The following is a 19,538-nucleotide window of genomic DNA, read 5'->3' on the forward strand; positions in this document are numbered from 1 at the left end:
ATGGTGTAATAGGAAATCTCAAAACAAAACAAAAAAAAACCAAAATAATTGTACAAAATCAAAGTGAAAATAAGTTCCTCATACTTTCATTTCTTCATAAAAAATGTATTAAAAACAATGGGAAAATATAATAAAACAACAACAAAAGACATGCATTCAAAGCAGTCAATGTCAAAATTATCAATACAATGTATCATTTACTTACTTAAAAAATCAGATTAATAAAACTATTAAAACAATTAAACAAAATAGACCAAAAACAAGGAATTGTAAATTTGATAAGAACAAAGGGAAGAAAGAGACTCCAAATCCATCAGATTAAAATAAGATCCAAACTCATACACTCACACACTCACACACACACACACACACACGCACGCACACCCAGCATTAGAACAATAGGACATTAGACAAATGTAAGGGCACCAAATGAAAGGAATAAGAGAGCACAAGGTGACAGCAAGGACTAATAGATGTTATGCAACAATCTCAGTCTAGCAAACAGGCAAGAGTCCAAACATCAGATGTCTAAGCAGACCGAGATACCAAGCTAAAACACGAACCAAAGTCATTTGTCAAAAAACACAGGCAAAGCTTCCAAAAAGACAGAATCGAAAATGAAATGCTACACAATGATGTGAATGTAGTTATTAACTCCAGTCCTCAAGTCCTTACACTGGCAGTCAGTAAAGCTTAAGGTTGATTTCAAAATCCACCTTTATATGTTAAATGGCCAATCTGAACTTATCATTACTTATAAACCAGAGCATACATTAAGATCTCAAGATGCCAGTCTGCTTATGATTCCAAGGATTTATACAATAACAGTGGGAGGTCGAGCTTTTAGCTCCTGGGCCCCCAAAGCTGTTGAATGATCTGCCTGCTGATATAAGAGATTCCTCCTCGGTCTCAGTCTCAGTTTTTAAATCCAGGCTGAAGACTCACAACTTTAGTCTAGCATACCCTGTGTGAGTGCTGTGTTGGACAGACGGGCGACCCAGCCATCATGGAGGTTGGTTTCTGGCCAGAACAGGGCACTGCAATGAAAGGACAGGGGGTGTCATATTCTACCCCCCTGTATGCATGGTGTCAGTATCCCACTTGTGGGACACCTATTAGAATATCCACAGGACAGGCTGGGAGTTCTAGTCCATTGGGACAGCCTTGTTGGGGTTCTTCGGCACTGCCATGGAGAGCTGCTGGGGATCAATACAATAGAATTCTACTTAACCCGGAAGTGCTTCCAGTGTGGAATGCTTTGGTACTGGTAGTACTCCTGGGCCTGGCAAAAAATAAGTTTCCTGCAAGGGCAGTCAGAATTGGGAAGAGTGTGGACACGGCTTCAAGCAAGGTGGGGAAGGAGAAAAGAAATGTATTGTTGTGTTGAGTTACCATGGAAGACAATTTGGAGAGCAGTGGACACATTAAGTAAAGAAGATCTTGTGCTTTGGGTTCAGGACTGTATTATGCAGTTGTGTCTGGGAGGTTTGGGGCGCCGCTACGCCCCCTGGTGGTCAGACCTGAATAGACCTACTGATTAGAAATCCACACTGCATCTCTGTTTGTTATTCATATGTACAAAAATATAAGTAATACATTAATTATGAACCAATACTAACCATCCTGTATTTGACTTCTCTTCTCAGCAATCTGCTGTAGTCTTTGGTGCCACTGCTCTACCGCCAAGCTGTTTTCCTGCCCATGGAAATGTCATCTGAGATACCAGAATCCTTTAAAATCAACAGATGTGAAGATTCAGCTGTCAGATTAGAAGGCCCAGTGCAGACTTTACAGGAGAATGATCAGGATGGTGTGGCCTCCAGGACTGTATTTGTTTTACAGTTAGTCTGTTATAAATGGCTGTGAACCCCCAGAGGATGCTTTTGACTAATGTTTTTGTTTTCCTCTTCTCTGTTGTCATAATTTAACTTGTCACTGAGCTCTGAAGCTGCACTTGGTGAAAAGCAGTAGACAACAGAAAAACATGCTGAAAGGGTGTAAGGCCTACTAAAAGATCCACAAAGCAGACCAGGACCTTCACAGATCTGCCCAGGTATGGCTTTACTCCTAACAGCCACCCAAGTACCTCCTACTGGCTTCAGGCAACACAGACCCATGGAGAGTGGGCTTTAAAAGCTCAAAATATCACAAATGTCTCATAGATATACAAAAGCCCCTTCAAGAGAAAGGATTACCATAAACCTCTGGTTTGAATAGACAAGCGTAAACAGCCTATATTTATCAATAAAGATAAGCAACAAAAGGGCACAAATTAGGAAAAGGCAAAAAATGGATGCCTGAAAAAACTACCAAAGGCTAACAAATCCAGGTCTACATACCAGTAATCAAAAATCCATAAGAGAAGTGAAAAATCCAGAACCAAAAAAAGAAGAAAACAATACTTAGTATAATGTAGTCTTACAACGCTCATTGATAACTGGTGGGAAGACATCTAATCATCAGAATATAAAGGTGGCGGGCGATCCTACAGGGGTGATGTCATGGTGGCTATATCTGAAAAACACAAGATATGGCCACACATTTAAAGACCCATCATATGATAAGGAAAATTAACAGAAATAACAAAACAACCAGAATAATATTAAAAATAACAGAAAGCAGAAAATGCACATAAGCCTGGGAATGAAACCTGAATAAAATGTAAGAACTAGTCATAAACATAAGGGCAAAATATGTTCACAATCATTAAACAGTCAGTCAGGCATTGTCCAACCCGCTATGTCCTAACTACAGGGTCACGGGGGTCTGCTGGAGCCAATCCCAGCCAGCACAGGGTGTAAGGCAGGAGCAAATCCCGGGCAGGGCGCCAGCCCACCGTAGAACAGACACACACACACCAAACACACACTCTGGACAATTTTAGGATCGCCAATACACCTAACCTGCATGTCTTTGGACTGTGGGAGGAAACCCACGCAGACAAGGGGAGAACATGCAAACTCCACACAGGGAGGACCCGGGAAGTGAACCCAGGTCCCCTAACTGCAAGGCAGCAGCACTACCACTGCGCAACCGTGCTGCCCCAATCATTAAACACAGTCTGAAAAATGTATGGGGAGTATAACACTTCAAAATGATCATAACATTGACATCTTCGGGATATAGGATGGAAATCCAATATTTGGAGGAACTCCCACTTAGATGCAGGAGAACATATAAACTCCACACAACAACCAGAGTGGTGCTGAAGAGACACATACGCGACTGACAGGTAACACAAGCGGCTGCCTTTTTCATCATGAACAATGGCCGCTTATTGCACTTTGGCAATGTCCAAACAAACTGAAGGGCCTGGCTACAGCCATGTGTTCAAATAAGCTTCTGAAACAGTGATGATCATCTAAATGCCGATTACTGCCAGGGAGTTCTAAAGCTGATTGGATAGCCGGTCTAAATGACATACACAATAACAAATTCGGGCGCTCTCGGTCCCAATGTGCTCATCCCATATGGACTGACTTCTTTTTTGCTTTTTATTTTTTTGCCATTCTTTCTAGCACTAAAGGCAGCTTGTTACCTAATCTGAGCCATTTTAGTGTCTGCACTTCCAACCGGCCGGGGCAGCTTAGGAGGTCTCCTTAACATTCCGCAGTGTGGGAGGCTGTCATGTCGCGCACGGCTTCTCACCAACATTTCCCAAGCGTAGGTCCAAAGCTGCCACTCTCAAGATTTTCAGGGGCTAAAATCCACACTTAAACTCTGTAATGCTTTTAAGCCAAGAGGAACAGGTATAGCTGGAATGGGGGGCTTTTGGGTTTGAACTCCCCTGAAACGTATTTTATGACAGTTCCAACTGATTGATCATGGATGGGCCTATGATTTATGTGCTTTCTCACCCATCCATGAAAATACGCCCCTGCCAAGGGGTCTTGAAAGAAAGTCGTGTGGTGACGCACACGTTCACAGAAGATCATGTATTATCCTTTCTAAAAGAGCTCTTTTGAGATTTCTCTTTTTACTTTCTGTTGTTTTTGGTCTTTTACGCTTTCCTATAATAGTCCAAACAGACTAGACTTTCAAAACTGATGTGGGATTGTGGTTAGAGAAGCCCTTCCAAATTTAACCTCTTTTATTGTTTTAAACACTCAGCATGGCAGGGGGGACTTGGAAGAAATACAGCTCCTCATAAAGCACAGTTTCATTTACATTTCATCCATTTTGATATCTCATGATGTTAAGGGTCTCATACCCGAAGCCCTGGGTGCGAGGCAAGGAGCAAACTTGGACAAGTCTCCAGTCCATCATAGAGCACACTCATGGGTATTGGGAATTGAGGACCACCAGTTAACCTAAAACCAGTGCACCCACAGTAGAGAAGTCGGGCAGACATGGGGAGAGCATTCAAACTCTGAAGACACAGGGACTGGGTCAAGTCTGCAACCCTGGACTCTGGACATGTCAGGCAGCTGTACTAAGTCCAGTGCCAACATGCCACAGCTATTTCTATAAACTAGTTTGGCACAGCTGATTTCTTTCTGTAATGTGGAAGGGCTGTTAAGTGACTGGACAGAAATGATGTGGTGCTCTCGCCATTGGAGACGTATAAACCAATTGTACTTCAAAAGTAAAAGCAGGAGCCATTAAAGCACTGGCACAGGGTTGGCAGGGTTACCCAGGCAGGTAGCTAAATGACTGCATTTACAGCGCTTGTTGTACAACTTCAGGGTCTGTTGTCCTGTCAGTCGAGCGTTGATGCACACTGTGATGTTGACATCACATCAAGCCTGGCAATGTTGTAAGCCTGTTTTGGATGAACTGTCTTTCATTTGGCTTTTTGTTTTAATTTATAATTTGCAATTTTTTATATTGTTGTTTTGTTTTAAAATTAAATTAATGACCCAATATTGCCATTTTGAATCACCTTTGCACTGTGTTTGTCACTGTTTTGTACTGTTTATGGCTATTATGATTTATGGCACTGTGATAAGCGATGTGCAGTCCCGCTTGTCACTGATGTGGACCCCCAAGACCCTGTAGTAGTTCACTGTTGCCACATCCAGAACTTTACATAGAACAGAACTTTATTTGCTTGCCCCTGGGGTTTTGGGGGAGGAGGGGGATTTGGCTTTTTACAGAAGCTCAAAAATAAATGCATAAATAGATAAATAAATATACATACACACACATACTAAGGTCTGAACACACACCAGGATGACTGAAAAGGGAACAAAAAATTAAAAAGAATAAAAAGAAAAGTTCTGAATTGGCTTTCCCAGTCCCAGTGAGGCATTCTGCAGGCATATTGCTGTTGGTATAAAGGAGCCCCTTGTAGTGTTTCTTGACACACTTCTGCTGAACAATTTCTTGGCTGAAAGTCCTCAGTGTCAGTGTATCACAGAGAGGATGTGCAGCATTGTTCCTAATGGCACTCAGTTTTGTACTTCCAGGGGTTCAGAGTGTGTCCTATAACTGAGCCTGCCCTTTAAATTAGGTTGTTGATTCAGTGGGCCTCTCTTGAAGTGATGTTCCTTCCTACATTAAAGGAACATACTTGTCTATACTGTGGGACTTGGAGTCATCTTGTGCCATAAATTTTCATAAAGTAATAAAGTGTATTGATAAGGGGGATGAGACAGAGTATAGGAGTCAGGTGGCAGGAGTCAGAGAATTGCCTGCATCTTAAACATCAGCAATCCCAAGACTCTGGAACACCGCACCAGAGAGCATCTGGGGGTCAGATTGGACTGGTTTCAAAACACAGAGGAGCTATATAAGGAGACTCCTATTCCTTAGGAGACTGTGATCCTTTAATGTGGGAAGTGACATCCTTCCCATCTTCTACAACTCTGTGATGCCCAGTGTGATTTTCTACACTGTATTATGCTGGGCTGGTAGCATCACTTAAGGAGAGGCCCACTGAACCAACAGGCTAAGTAAGTCTTAGGACACACTCTGGAACCCCTGGAGGTCATTATGAAGGACAGAATGAAAACAAAACATGTCTTAGTGCCATCTGAGGATCCTCTCTGTGACACACTAACACTGAGGACTTTCAGCCAAGAAATTGTTCATCAGAAGTGGGTCAAGAAACGCTACAGGGGCTCCTTTATACCAACAGCAATATGTCTGCATAATGCGTCACTGGGACTGGGTCTGCCAAGTCATATTATTTTTATTTAATTTTCTTTCTTTACAGTCATTCTGGTTTGTGTTCGGTGTCTATCTATCTATCTATCTATCTATCTATCTATCTATCTATCTATCTATCTATCTATCTATCTGTTATGTAGTGCCGTTAATATTTATCTATCTATCTATTGTAATAGGAAAAGAATTGATGCAAACAAATCAAAAAGAGTTGGGGAATTGGCCCATATAATATCCAATGGACTTGATGAAAAATTATCAAAAAAAAAGAAGAGTGTCAGACGTAATTTGTGTGAAAGGGAAGGTCTACAGGACGGTAGTGAGACCACCTATGTTATATGGGTTGGAGATGGTGGCACTGACCAGAAAGCAGGAGACAGAGCTGGAGGTGGCAGAGTTAAAGGTGCTAAGATTTGCATTGGGTGTGATGAGGATGAACAGGATTAGAATTGAGTACATTAGAAGGTCAGCTAAAGTTAGAAGGTTGGGAGACAAAGTCAGAGAGGCGAGATTGCATTTGTTTGGACATGTGCAAAGGAGAGATGCTGGGTATATTGTGAAAAGGATGCTAACAATAGAGCTGCCAGGAAAGAGGAAAAGAAAGACCTAAGCGAAGATTTATGGATGTGGTGAGAGTGGACATGCAGGTGATGGGTGTAACAGAGCAAGATGTAGAGGACAGGAAGATATGGAAGAAGATGATCCGTTGTGGTGACCCCTAACGGGAGTAGTCAAGAGAAGAAGAAGAAGAATTCACTGTTTCAAGCGAGGATGTCTTAGCTGGCATGAACGGCCAGTACTAATTTTAAACAAACCATAGCTAGCTAGAAATTTCCTTCCTTAATGGAATCAATTCAGTAAGAAGGCTGAAGAGACCATAGCCATCAAATGATCTCAACAAGGTAAGACCTGTGTCTCTAAGATTAAGATTAAGCCAGGATTTCATTCATTTATAGACAGAGTTCAAAAGAGTAGCTGAAATGTCAATCTTTTGCCAAAGTGGCAATCCAAAACGGAGTTTGCCCACCCCTGAGCCAGGCCACTGCTTGAATGTGGTTAGTTGCAACAGAAATTCATTATTAGGATTTGGAACCTGATTGTGTGGAATATTGGGTTATTGTTGGCAGTGCCGTCTTCCTAACCCTAATTATATCAAGACAGAATCAACTTTTTGTGGGCCATTTTATTAATGTGCTAGATACGAAAACTTTTGTCATTTCTGTTTTCCTATTTGACCAACTGCTTTGTTCCAGCTATGTTTCAGAGAGGACCCTGGCAGTACACAGTGGGTAGAGATGCCTGCCCTGGTTGTTTTTTGGCATGGCTATTACAGTGGTGTTTTCATGTCAGAAAGACCCCTAGCAACACTGACTTGACGCAGGTACCATCTAGTGTGGTTGGTTGGCATTACTTATTACACTATCTGGACAGCTGTTGATTGACAGCTATGTTTTAGAGAGAAACTAGAGAGCAAGGACTGAGCATAGGTGCCTGCCGGTGAGTGGCCGTATGCCAGCTTATTTTTAAGAGATGAAGCAGACAGCACAGTTTGGGCATTATTACTATTATCTGACATGCTTGTATTTAGGAATTTCTTATTGTGCTCTTTGGCCAGGTACTGAGGGTCATCTACTGTATGTTTTGCAGAGGCTTCAGACAACTTTGACTGGGCGCAGACATCCACCATTGTTATTTGCCAGCATTTCTGTTATGCTGTTTACTGCTGAGATTCTTTGGACTGGACCTGGACAGCAAAGACTGGATAGAGATGCCCACTATGGTTACAAGATGTCATTGTTGTTATGTTTGGTGAAATGCTTAGCACCATTGATATTTCATTGAGGAACCAGACACCACTAGCCGGGCGCAGATGCCCATCAGTGTTGCTTGTTTGCATTGCTGTTATGCTGTTTGACCATCTGCTGAATGCCAGTTATGTTTCATAGAATAACTGGGCAACACAGATTGGGCACAGAAGCCTGCTATTGTTGCTTTCTTGCATTGCTCTTATGCTGTTTGACCATCTGCTGAGTGCCAGCTATGTTTCAGCGTATAACCAGGCAACACAGATTGGACAGGAATGTCTGTCATTCTTCCTTGTCTGCACTGCTGCTATACGATTTATCTATTTCTCCAGTGCCACCTATGTTTCACAGAATAATCAAGTCATGCACGCTGGACATAGATGCCCACCATTATTGGTTGTTTGATTTGCTGTTATGTTGTTTGGCAATCTTTGTTTGGAAAGAATAGCCAGGCAACACAGACTGGGCACAGATGCCCGCCATTGTTGCTTGTTTACATTTCTGCTATGCTTTTTGGTAATCTGTTTATTGCCCAATATGCTTCAGGAATGTAGCAGGCAGCACTCACTGGGCACAGATGCTTGCCAACATACATTTTTGAAGCTTTAGTTGTGTGAACAAAAGGAATTTTGTGCACACCAGGAGGAAATTTTCCCTTGAAGAATGTGTGACCAGAACAAGGCAATAAAACATAACATAAAGTAAGACCCCTGCCTGCAAGTGCTTTCATTTTGCCACTTAGGATAAATACCGTGATTGCTAGTTTCCCTTAACAATAATTTTATATTTGAAGGCTGGCATCAGTGATGAAAAGCCGCAGCCTAAACCATTTCAGCTAATGCCGAATCTGTCTGGGTGGATGTTGAAAGCCATTTGCGTCAAAAGAGGTCATTTAAAAGTTGAAATGAATTGCATGGGGACATAGTGACTGCCTGACTGATGATGGACACGTTCCTGTTTGAGTCAAGCCCTCTTTCGCTCTCTCTCTCTCTCTCTCTCTCTGTCTCTCTCATTATTATTTTCCTTTCTTCTTCTGTATCCGGGAAGCCGTTTCACTCCTTTGCTGTTGAGTGCCATCAGGGAGATCCATCAGGAAGGCTTAATTACAGACTAATTACCTAAACGAGGAGGCGATCAGGCACGAGTGTGTTTAAAACACTGCCTCGCTGGAGGCAACAAGCCGAGAATGGAAAGTGGCAGAGGAAGCCAGCCTGATGTCAAGAACACACTGGCGGCACATATTGATGTGGCTACGCTTTGCGGGATTTCTTTTTTTTTTTGGTGGCATTCTAGGTATTCTTATTTAATTTTGATGCAAATGAGCTGAATGTAGTACTCCTTTATTAAAAGTTAATTAGTGAGGGAGAGAAGAGATAAGCAGCTGCAGCAGAAAGAGTCTGTGTGATATCAGAGGTCTACCAGCTGAAGTAAAACAGCTGGATCATGTGCCCGCTGGATCAACGTAGTGCTGGAGGCGCTGTGCCCTGCCGTTCCTGGTAGTTCCCTGACACCTAATGAGGCTACACACGAGGCAACGAGCTTGAGCCAGGTACACGTATAGAAGAGAGGAGTCAGGGCATCGGCAAGACAGATTAGAGATTGGAAAAAGCTCAACCATTTTTGGGGTCTAAATTTTCTATCCCCTTTGCCTTAAATTAGAACATTAGAACAGTCTAGACAAGAACAGGCCATTGAGCCCAAAAAAGCTTGCCAGTCCTATCCACTTAATTCTTCTTAAGTAACATCAAGTTGAGTTTTGAAAGTCCCTAAAGTCTTAATGTCTACCATCACTACTTGGTCATTTATTCCAAGTGTCTGTGGTTCTCTTTGTGAAGAAAAACTTCCTAATGTTTGTGCGAAATTTCCCCTTAACAAGTTTCCAACTGTGTCCCCGTGTTCTTGATGAACTCATTTTAAAATAGCAGTCTCGATCCACTGTACCAATTCCCTTCATAATTTTAAACACTTCAATCATGTCACCTCTTAACCTTCTTTTCCTTAAACTGTAAAGGCTCAGCTCTTTTAATCTTTCTTCATAATTCATCCCCTGTAGCCCTGGAATCAGCCTAGTCGCTCTTCTCTGGACCTTTTCTAGTGCTGCTATGTCCTTATTGTAGTCTGGAGACCAAAACTGCACACAGTACTCAAGATGAGGCATCACCAGTGTGTTATAAAGCTTGAGCAGAACCTCCTTGGACTTGTACTCCACACATCAAGGTGCTATATAACCTAACATTCTGTTAGCCTTCTTAATGGCTTCTGAACCATGGAAGTTGATAGCGTAGCGTCCACACTCCTGAATCCTTCTCATAAGGTATAATTTCAATTTTTCAGACCTCCCATTGTGTGTTCAAACCTAACGTTTTTATTTCCTCAAGCTGTGTAAGCCTATGCTGTAAAAAGCCTGGAGTCCTAGAAACTATTGAAATTGTCAGAAAAAAATTGAAATGTAGAGATGTCAGGTAATTGAAAGGAAAGACTCTAGGTGTCCGTCTCCCACGAGATTTCATTTTGCCGATGTGCTCTCATCGCTTGTGTATTAGTGGTGGGAGGAAAAGTTAAAGGGATATTGTTTTGCCGATGTGCTCGCCTCACTTCTGTATTAGCGGCTAAGCAAGTGACTCTTTATTCAGAGTTTTCCTTTTGTCAACGTGCTGGCCTGGCTTGTGTTATTAACGGCTAGGCGAGTTTCTGTTTCCTCAGTAGCGGAGCCCTTAGCCCAACTCCACCTCTCACTTCCGGGCCTGACAGACAGACACACACACTTCCACATGTAGATGTTTATATATAAGATGTGTAATACTTTGCATTTACTGACATTAAAGTTCATCTGCCACAAATCTGCCCAAATCAGCTAAGATTAATCCAGAAATCGTGCGGTGTCTTGTTGTCATCTCCTCTCTTTCTACATGCATTATATGAAGCGTTTCGATCCAAACACCTGCCAAAAATTCTTTTTTTTTTCCCAATACATTACTCTAACTAAAGCTTCCTCTCCCTATTGGCTCCATGTGGGCTTGTTTTTATATCACTTTATTTAAGAAAAACTTCCTGGTCTCTATGAATCTGAACCATCCACATGTTCAAATTATCACTATCAAGGTCAGGCAATTTCTTGATTTCTAATAAATTCTCCTTGATCTCAAAACATGTTCAGACCTTGCATTTGGATTTTTATATATCAAGGAGTTTTATGGTTACAATTGGAAATGGACGCAATCAAGACAAAACAAGAAATACGCAATAAGCAGCTCCCTAGTCTCGCCTCGGACTTGTATGGCACTGTGTTTGAGTACTTATAGTGCACCCCCCCGACTTCTAGAGAGCATGGAGGCTGCCACCAGATTTATGTAGCAAGGAAACCACTACACTTTTAAAATGAGGGACGGATAGAATCAGTCCAACACCTTAGCCCTACTGATTTTCCACCCTCCCGACCAAATATTAATAATACCCAGGAAAATGCCCAAAAAGATTAACCACACCAAACACACAAATATATAAAATGTTCCATATTTGCTAGAATAATTACTTACAAACACAAAAAGTGCTAAACAAACCCCACGAACAATCCCCCACATGTCATCCCTGATGGAGAATCACAGGAATCATGAGAAAGAGGGGTCCTTTCATCGGAGCAACGTTTCAGCCGTGGAATGGCCAAATGGGGAGGCAGCTTGATGGATGAGGTCTCCAGAACTCTAAAAATATCTTATTATGTGATATCATCTACTGTTAAATTCTGCTCCGTACTTCTAAAATTTTTATTATTATGCTGTATTAAGGATTTGTTCTGTTCTGTGTATTGTGTTGTATTGACCCCCTACCTTTGACACCCACTGCACGCCCAACCTACCTGGAAAGGGGTCTCTCTTTGAACTGCCTTTCCCAAGGTTTCTTCCATTTTCCCTACAAGGTTTTTTGGGAGTTTTTCCTTGTCTTCTCAGAGAGTCAAGGCTGGGGGACTGTCAAGAGGCAGGGCCTGTTAAAGCCCATTGCGGCACTTCCTGTGTGATTTTGGGCTATACAAAAATAAACTGTATTGTATTGTATTGTATGACGATATTTACAGTCCTGAAAAATGTCCTTACTTTAAGTGGAAGTGATTATGGAAATGAAAACTATGGTTAAATGATGGAAAGAAGTGCAGAACACTCCTTTTCAATAAACTGCTGCCCGGAACATGGATAGTGAAATACTGTCCTACGACCAGAGCCAAGAAGAGCAATCTTTGGAGGTGCGCCTCTTCTCCAAGAGCATCCATGGACTGGATTGGGAAAAACAAGATCCCACCACTGTCATTAAATCTGGTGGCCGATCACCATCCTTCTCTGCTACAATGTCCAGTAACTAAAAGGTTTACGAGCTGCTGCTAATAAGGTTGATTGGAAAATGACACAATCTAAAGGTCCCGCCACATCCTTCTCTTTCGGTTTTATTGGTACAGTGCATACAAAGCACAAACTACAAATCCCACAAGCCCCTTTGCATCAGTGCAAACCTGTTTAAAGACACCGACCCCAAATTGCAAACAGAAATCTCTGCAACCAGTGTTGTTATTCACATTTAACAATCACTCAACAGGACATACTTACAAACAAATAAAACCCCCAATGTGGCCCCACTACATAGTGTCTTTGGCGATGCAAATTCAAACTCTTAAAAGAGAGCAGGGGGTTGGCAGTAAAAAGCGCAAAGTTAAAAATATATTTCGGTAACCAGCTGTTGAGAGGTTTGATCTTGGGAATAAAAGAATGAGAGATCCATCCCATAAACTAGCACCCAGATATACAGTAGGTCCTTAAGTGATTAGAAAAAGAGTGGGTCCAAAACATTTAATGTACGATCATGGTTGTAATTCATAAATATTATAGATCAAAACCTACTTCTCCAGGGCAACTGGAGGGTGAAGAGGAGTCTGAAGTGCCAGCCTTTCTGGATTCTCGTTACTGTGGTGCTCATGTAATAATAGTAATAATTCTTTACATTTATATAACGCTTTTTCTCACTACTCGTACTGCTTCACATAGACAGTGGGGAGCCACCACTTATGTGTAACATCGATGTGGATGATGTGACGACAGCCATTTTTATGTCAGTGCGCTCACCACACATAAGCTATTAGATGGTGAAAGGGCAACAAACAGAAATAGCCAATTAGAGACAGGGGATGATTAGGGGACCAGAATGATTAGGCCATGGTGGGCAATTTAGCGAGAATATCGGGATACTGTAATCCCCCCCCATCGCGGAAGTTACATTCCAGACCCACCTGCGATAGGTGAAAATCCGCGATATAGAAAGACCACATTTTTGTTATAGTTTAAGCCATAAAATACCCATTCCACATGCTTTAAACACATGTAAACTTGTTAATAAAACATACTTTGTAAACACATATGATATGTGTATGTCAGGCTAAGGATATGAGTAACATCTCTCTATTATAAAACATTTTAACTTCACGCAAGACAAGGCAGTGAGACAGGATAAGAGCTGCTGTACATAATGATTAAATGATTGACATGCAGAGCGACAAGCTGAAAAAGCATCTTGGCAGACGCAGCACAGAGCCAGCACAAAGTCCACTTCTCCTTAGCGTGCATTCAGCTCCCCCCCTTCACAACACGAAGTGGCAGGAGCGTAGCGCACCTCCGTGGGTTTGAGCGAAGCGATCGTGACCAGATCTGAGCACTTCTTCTTAGCGTGCGTTCAGCTGTCAATCCCAAAAGAACGCACGGAGCAAACAGAACAGCAATCTTGGCAGAAGCAGCACAAAACCTGTAGCTGATCTGTCCACTTCTGTTTAGGGTGCGTTCAGACCACCCCCTCAACAACTCTGGGAGCGTTATAAGTGCCACGAGAAACAGATTTAACCACACCAAATAATGCATATGTAACAATTCCCATGAAAATAACAATCTCTTTAAATAGTTTATCCAGTAAATCAAACGAGGGGGTGGGCGAGCAAAGCGAGCAGGGGGAGGAGTCCCCTAGTGATAATAATAGTATTAATAAATCCGTGATGTAGCGGGGGCACGATAGCTGAACCGCGATAGAGCGGGGGATTACTGTACACCCTACTCTTTATGAAGGATGCCCAGGGATCGGGAGGTGAGGACCTCATTTTTATGTCTCATCCGAAGGACAGCGCCATGTTCACAGCACAGTGTCCCTGTTCACTGCCCCTTTGGCATTGGGATCCACATTCTTGCTAATTAATTTCTTTTCCATTCATTTTAATAGCCCTGTTTTAAGGATTCAGTCCTCTTAATTGATTATTTTCTTCATTAAATGGCAGCCAAACAGAAATGATCACCAACCTTCATGTCTTTGTGGGAGGAAGCAGGAGCACCTGCAGAAAACCAAAGCAGACACAAGGAGTACATGCAAACTCCATGCAGGAGTTTCCTTAATATGAATATGAATATTAGAACATTAGAACAATCTAGACGAGAACAGGCCATTCAGCCCAACAAAGCTCGTGAGTCCTATCCACTTGTTTCCTCCAAGAAAACATCAAGTCGAGTTTTGAAAGTCCCTAACGTCTTACTGTCTACCACACTACTTGGTAGCTTATTCCAAGTGTCTATCGTTCTTTGTGTAAAGAAAAACTTTCTAATGTTTGTGAAATTTACCCTTAACAAGTTTCCAACTGTGTCCCCGTGTTCTTGATGAGCTCATTTTAAAATACAAGTCTCGATCCACCGTACTAATTCCCTTCATAATTTTAAACACTTCAATCATGTCACCTCTTAATCTTCTTTTGCTTAAACTGTAAAGGCTCAGCTCTTTTAATCTTTCCTCATAATTCAACCCCTGTAGTCCTGGAATCAGCCTAGTCGCTCTTCTCTGGACCTTTTCTAGTGCTGCTATGTCCTTTTTGTAGCCTGGAGACCAAAACTGCACACAGTACTCAAGATGAGGCCTCACCAGTGCATTATAAAGGTTGAGCAGAACCTCCTTGGACTTGTACTCCACACATCGTGCTATATAACCTAACATTCTGTTAGCCTTCTTAATGGCTTCTGAACACTGTTGGGAAGTTGATAGCTTGGAGTCTACTATGACTCCTAAATCCTTCTCATAAGGTGTACTCTCAATTTTCCGACCACCTATTGTGTATTCAAACCTAATATTTTTACTTCCAATGTGTAATACTTTACATTTACTGACATTAAATTTCATCTGCCACAAATCTGCTCAAGCCTGTATGCTGTCCAAGTCCTTCTGTAATGATATAACGGATTCCAAATTACAGTGGTGTGAAAAACTATTTGCTCCCTTCCTGATTTCTTATTCTTTTGCATGTTTATCACACAAAATGTTTCTGATCATCAAACACATTTAACCATTAGTCAAATATAACACAAGTAAACACAAAATGCAGTTTTTAAATGATGGTTTTATTATTTAGGGAGAAAAAATCCAAACCTACATGGCCCTGTGTGAAAAAGTAATTGCCCCCTTGTTAGAAAATAACCTAACTGTGGTGTATCACACCTGAGTTCAATTTCCGTAGCCACCCCAGGCCTGATTACTGCCACACCTGTTTCAATCAAGAAATCACTTAAATAGGCGCTGCCTGACACAGAGAAGTAGACCAAAAGCACCACAAAAGCTAAACATCATGCCAAGATCCAAAGAAATTCAGGAACAAATGAGAACAGAAGTAATTGAGATCTATCAGTCTGGTAAAGGTTATAAAGCCATTTCTAAAGCTTTGGGACTCCAGCGAACCACAGTGAGAGCCATTATCCACAAATGGCAAAAACATGGAACAGTGGTGAACCTTCCCAGGAGTGGCCGGCCGACCAAAATTACCCCAAGAGCTCAGAGACGACTCATCCGAGAGGTCACAAAGACCCCAGGACAACGTCTAAAGAACTGCAGGCCTCACTTGCCTCAATTAAGGTCAGTGTTCACGACTCCACCATAAGAAAGAGACTGGGCAAAAACGGCCTGCATGGCAGATTTCCAAGACGCAAACCACTGTTAAGCAAAAAGAACATTAGGGCTCGTCTCAGTTTTGCTAAGAAACATCCCAATGATTGCCAAGACTTTTGGGAAAATACCTTGTGGACTGATGAGACAAAAGTTGAACTTTTTGGAAGGCAAATGTCCGTTACATCTGGCGTAAAAGGAACAAAGCATTTCAGAAAAAGAACATCATACCAACAGTAAAATATGGTGGTGGTAGTGTGATGGTCTGGGGTTGTTTTGCTGCTTCAGGACCTGGAAGGCTTGCTGTGATAGATGGAACCATGAATTCTACTGTCTACCAAAAAATCCTGAAGGAGAATGTCCGGCCATCTGTTCGTCAACTCAAGCTGAAGCGATCTTGGGTGCTGCAACAGGACAATGACCCAAAACACACCAGCAAATCCACCTCTGAATGGCTGAAGAAAAACAAAATGAAGACTTTGGAGTGGCCTAGTCAAAGTCCTGACCTGAATCCAATTGAGATGCTATGGCATGAACTTAAAAAGGCGGTTCATGCTAGAAAACCCTCAAATAAAGCTGAATTACAACAATTCTGCAAAGATGAGTGGGCCAAAATTCCCCAGAGCTGTAAAGACTCATTGCAAGTTATCACAAACGCTTGATTGCAGTTATTGCTGCTAAGGGTGACCCAACCAGTTATTAGGTTCAGGGGGCAATTACTTTTTCACACAGGGCCATGTAGGTTTGGATTTTTTTCTCCCTAAATAATAAAACCATCATTTAAAAACTGCATTTTGTGTTTACTTGTGTTATATTTGACTAATGGTTAAATGTGTTTGATGATCAGAAACATTTTGTGTGACAAACATGCAAAAGAATAAGAAATCAGGAAGGGGGCAAATAGTTTTTCAAACCACTGTATCTGCTAATCCACCTATCTTGGTATCATCTGCAAACTTAACCAGCTTGTTACTTATATTCCTATCCAAATCATTTATATATATTAAAAATAGCAGCGGCCCTAGCACTGACCCCTGTGAACACCACTCTTAACATCGGCCAGTTCTGATGAGGTTCCTCGCACCATCACCCTCTGCTTCCTGTGTTTGAGCCAATTCTGCACCCATCTAAAAACATCACCCTGAACTCCCACTTCTTTTAACTTGATGCCCAACCTCTCATGTGGCACCTTATCAAATGTTTTCTGAAAGTCCAGATAAATAATATCATAAGCTCCACTTTGATCGTATCCTTTTGTTGCCTCCTCATAGAATTCCAACATGTTAGTAAAACACGACCTCCCTCTTCTGAACCCATGCTGACTGTTCAGAACAACTCCTGTGCTTGCCATGTGTTGCTCAATCTTATCCTTAATAATTCCTTCCATTAATTTTCCTGTGATGCTTGTTAAGCTTACTGGCCTATAGTTGCTTGGATCTGCCCTGTCACCATTTTTATATAATGGGATGATATTTGCCATTTTCCAGTCCTTTGGAATCTCTCCAGTGCACAGTGACTTCCTAAAATACGTGTCAAGGGTTTATATATGTACTCACTAGCCTCCTTAAGAACACGAGGATAAATATTATCTGGTCCTGGTGATATAATAGCACAGACTCAGACTTGGACACCTGGAGTCGTACCTGAATGACCAGTTCATGAGATTGAGACACATACAAAACTCTTTTTGTAGAGCAGAGATTCTGGTTTAATTCCAGACATGCCCAAAATATTTTACAAAAACAAAGTGTTACAAATACGCAGATCAGCCACAAAGGTAAAACAACCTGCCTAATCATGTGTAAACCCCACTTGTGCCACCAGAACAGCTCTGACCCCCCTCTGATGTCGTCCTGTGGTATCTGACACCAAGACGTTAGCAGCAGATCCTTCAAGATCCTTGAATCCAGGGCCTCCTTGGTAATCCTCTACTCTGATGGACAATTTTGAATAATGTTGCTATTTTGTTGTATATATTTAAACGTATTTTGGGCTGGGCTGGCCAAACTCTACCTTCAGAGTGGAGTTTGCATGTTCTCCCATTGTTCTGACTGTGTTAGTACTGCCACCCTTTCTGGGCAGAAGAATATTAAACTTTGAAGACACGAGAAGATAGTGTCTTAATTGACCAGTTAATTTCCTCTGTTTTTTTTTTTTTTTTTTGCATTTCCCCATCAAAATGAATGGCATTAAATGCAAGTTTTTGGTGTGGATTCCAAGGTTTTTGTGGAAGGGAAGGTTTCACTTTTTCTGTCATTGTCAGTCAAGCTTATAATGAAGAGCAGTCCATCAGCTACAATTCAATGCTATTTTAAGAGGAGTTGGGGATGGTCAGACAGATAAGCACTCCTCAGAATGTTAACGTTGAAGAAGACACTGTCAGTAGTTTACAACTGAGCACCAAGTCCACGCAGAAGGTCATTTAAAATTTCTAGCCAAAGACATTCAAAAAGATTAGTGCTTGCCTGTGTGATTTCTTTACAGGTACTCAGTCAGTCTAAAACTGCTAATGACTTGTTCATCATCATCAGCGTTAACTGTTCATCAACCTTTTTCAAAAGCACTCCTCCATCATAATATGTTCAATGATCCACTTCCACTTTGTTGGCTAATCTATCTCAGTCTTAACTGCCTCAACACATCAGGCAAAAGTAATCCACTTCAAATGATTAGCCAATAGGAAGAGGTTCAGCCTGTTGGTCTTTGTCTTGATTGACAAGAGATGACACCACCAGGAAAAGACGCAATTTGACATAAACAGCGGTGACATTAAAAGAGCCATTTGGAAATCAATTTGTTTGGGACAAGTGCCATTGTCTTTAAAAATAAGGCCATATTTAAATAAAACTTGCATCAGGGCTGATGTCGACTTTTGTCAAAATTCAGGGGTAGAGGACGGCAATCAGCTGTAAGCTGTTACAAAACTCACCCTTATATTTTAGTTTGACTCTCTTTTGCTAGAAGGACTGTTCCATCGCTTTGTTGATTTGACCTCGATCCCATACTCATGCATGAGTAGTGAAGAACAAACCACCTCTAAAATGGCATCAACATCTGGCGAGAGACCAAAGCGAATGTGCAAAGCAAAATACTCCATGGACATTTTACATAATTTCGTTGAATAGGACTCTGAATTGTCGGACTCCGAGTTTGATACAAGTGATCTGGAGATGGATGAAAGTGAGGTATCAGCATCATCTGATCGGTCCCCAGCTGATTGTGGTGCTGAACACTATCATGCAGCTGATGTGCCTACATCAGCATTCGCATGGGAGGACCACCACATATTGCGTTACACCGCGACCACCACCAACCACCCACCTGCTGTGAGAAGACAGCCAGGCAGCAGGCCCACCCTGCATTTCTGCTGTCCATTGAGGTGCCCCACGCAGCCATTGCTGTCAGAGATGCCGAATATGTGCCAACAGCAGCCACAGCATGTAGCAACAAATGTTTTACGTTGATTTATATGTGAAACAATTGCTTTTCGTGCTTCTCAGAAAAAAAATATTAAGCCCTCAAAGAGTTAAAGTAACTAAACTACATTACTGAACCAAAATAAAATGACTACTTTGTACTGCATTATAATTAAATGTGTTTTCCCCCTAAGTATAATGACTCATTTAAACATACTGATGCATTTTTACATGTGACTATTTATTTTATAATTGCAGTTTTATT

Source organism: Polypterus senegalus, chromosome 3 (genome assembly GCF_016835505.1).
Source record: "Polypterus senegalus isolate Bchr_013 chromosome 3, ASM1683550v1, whole genome shotgun sequence".
In the NCBI taxonomy this organism is placed as follows: domain Eukaryota; kingdom Metazoa; phylum Chordata; class Cladistia; order Polypteriformes; family Polypteridae; genus Polypterus; species Polypterus senegalus.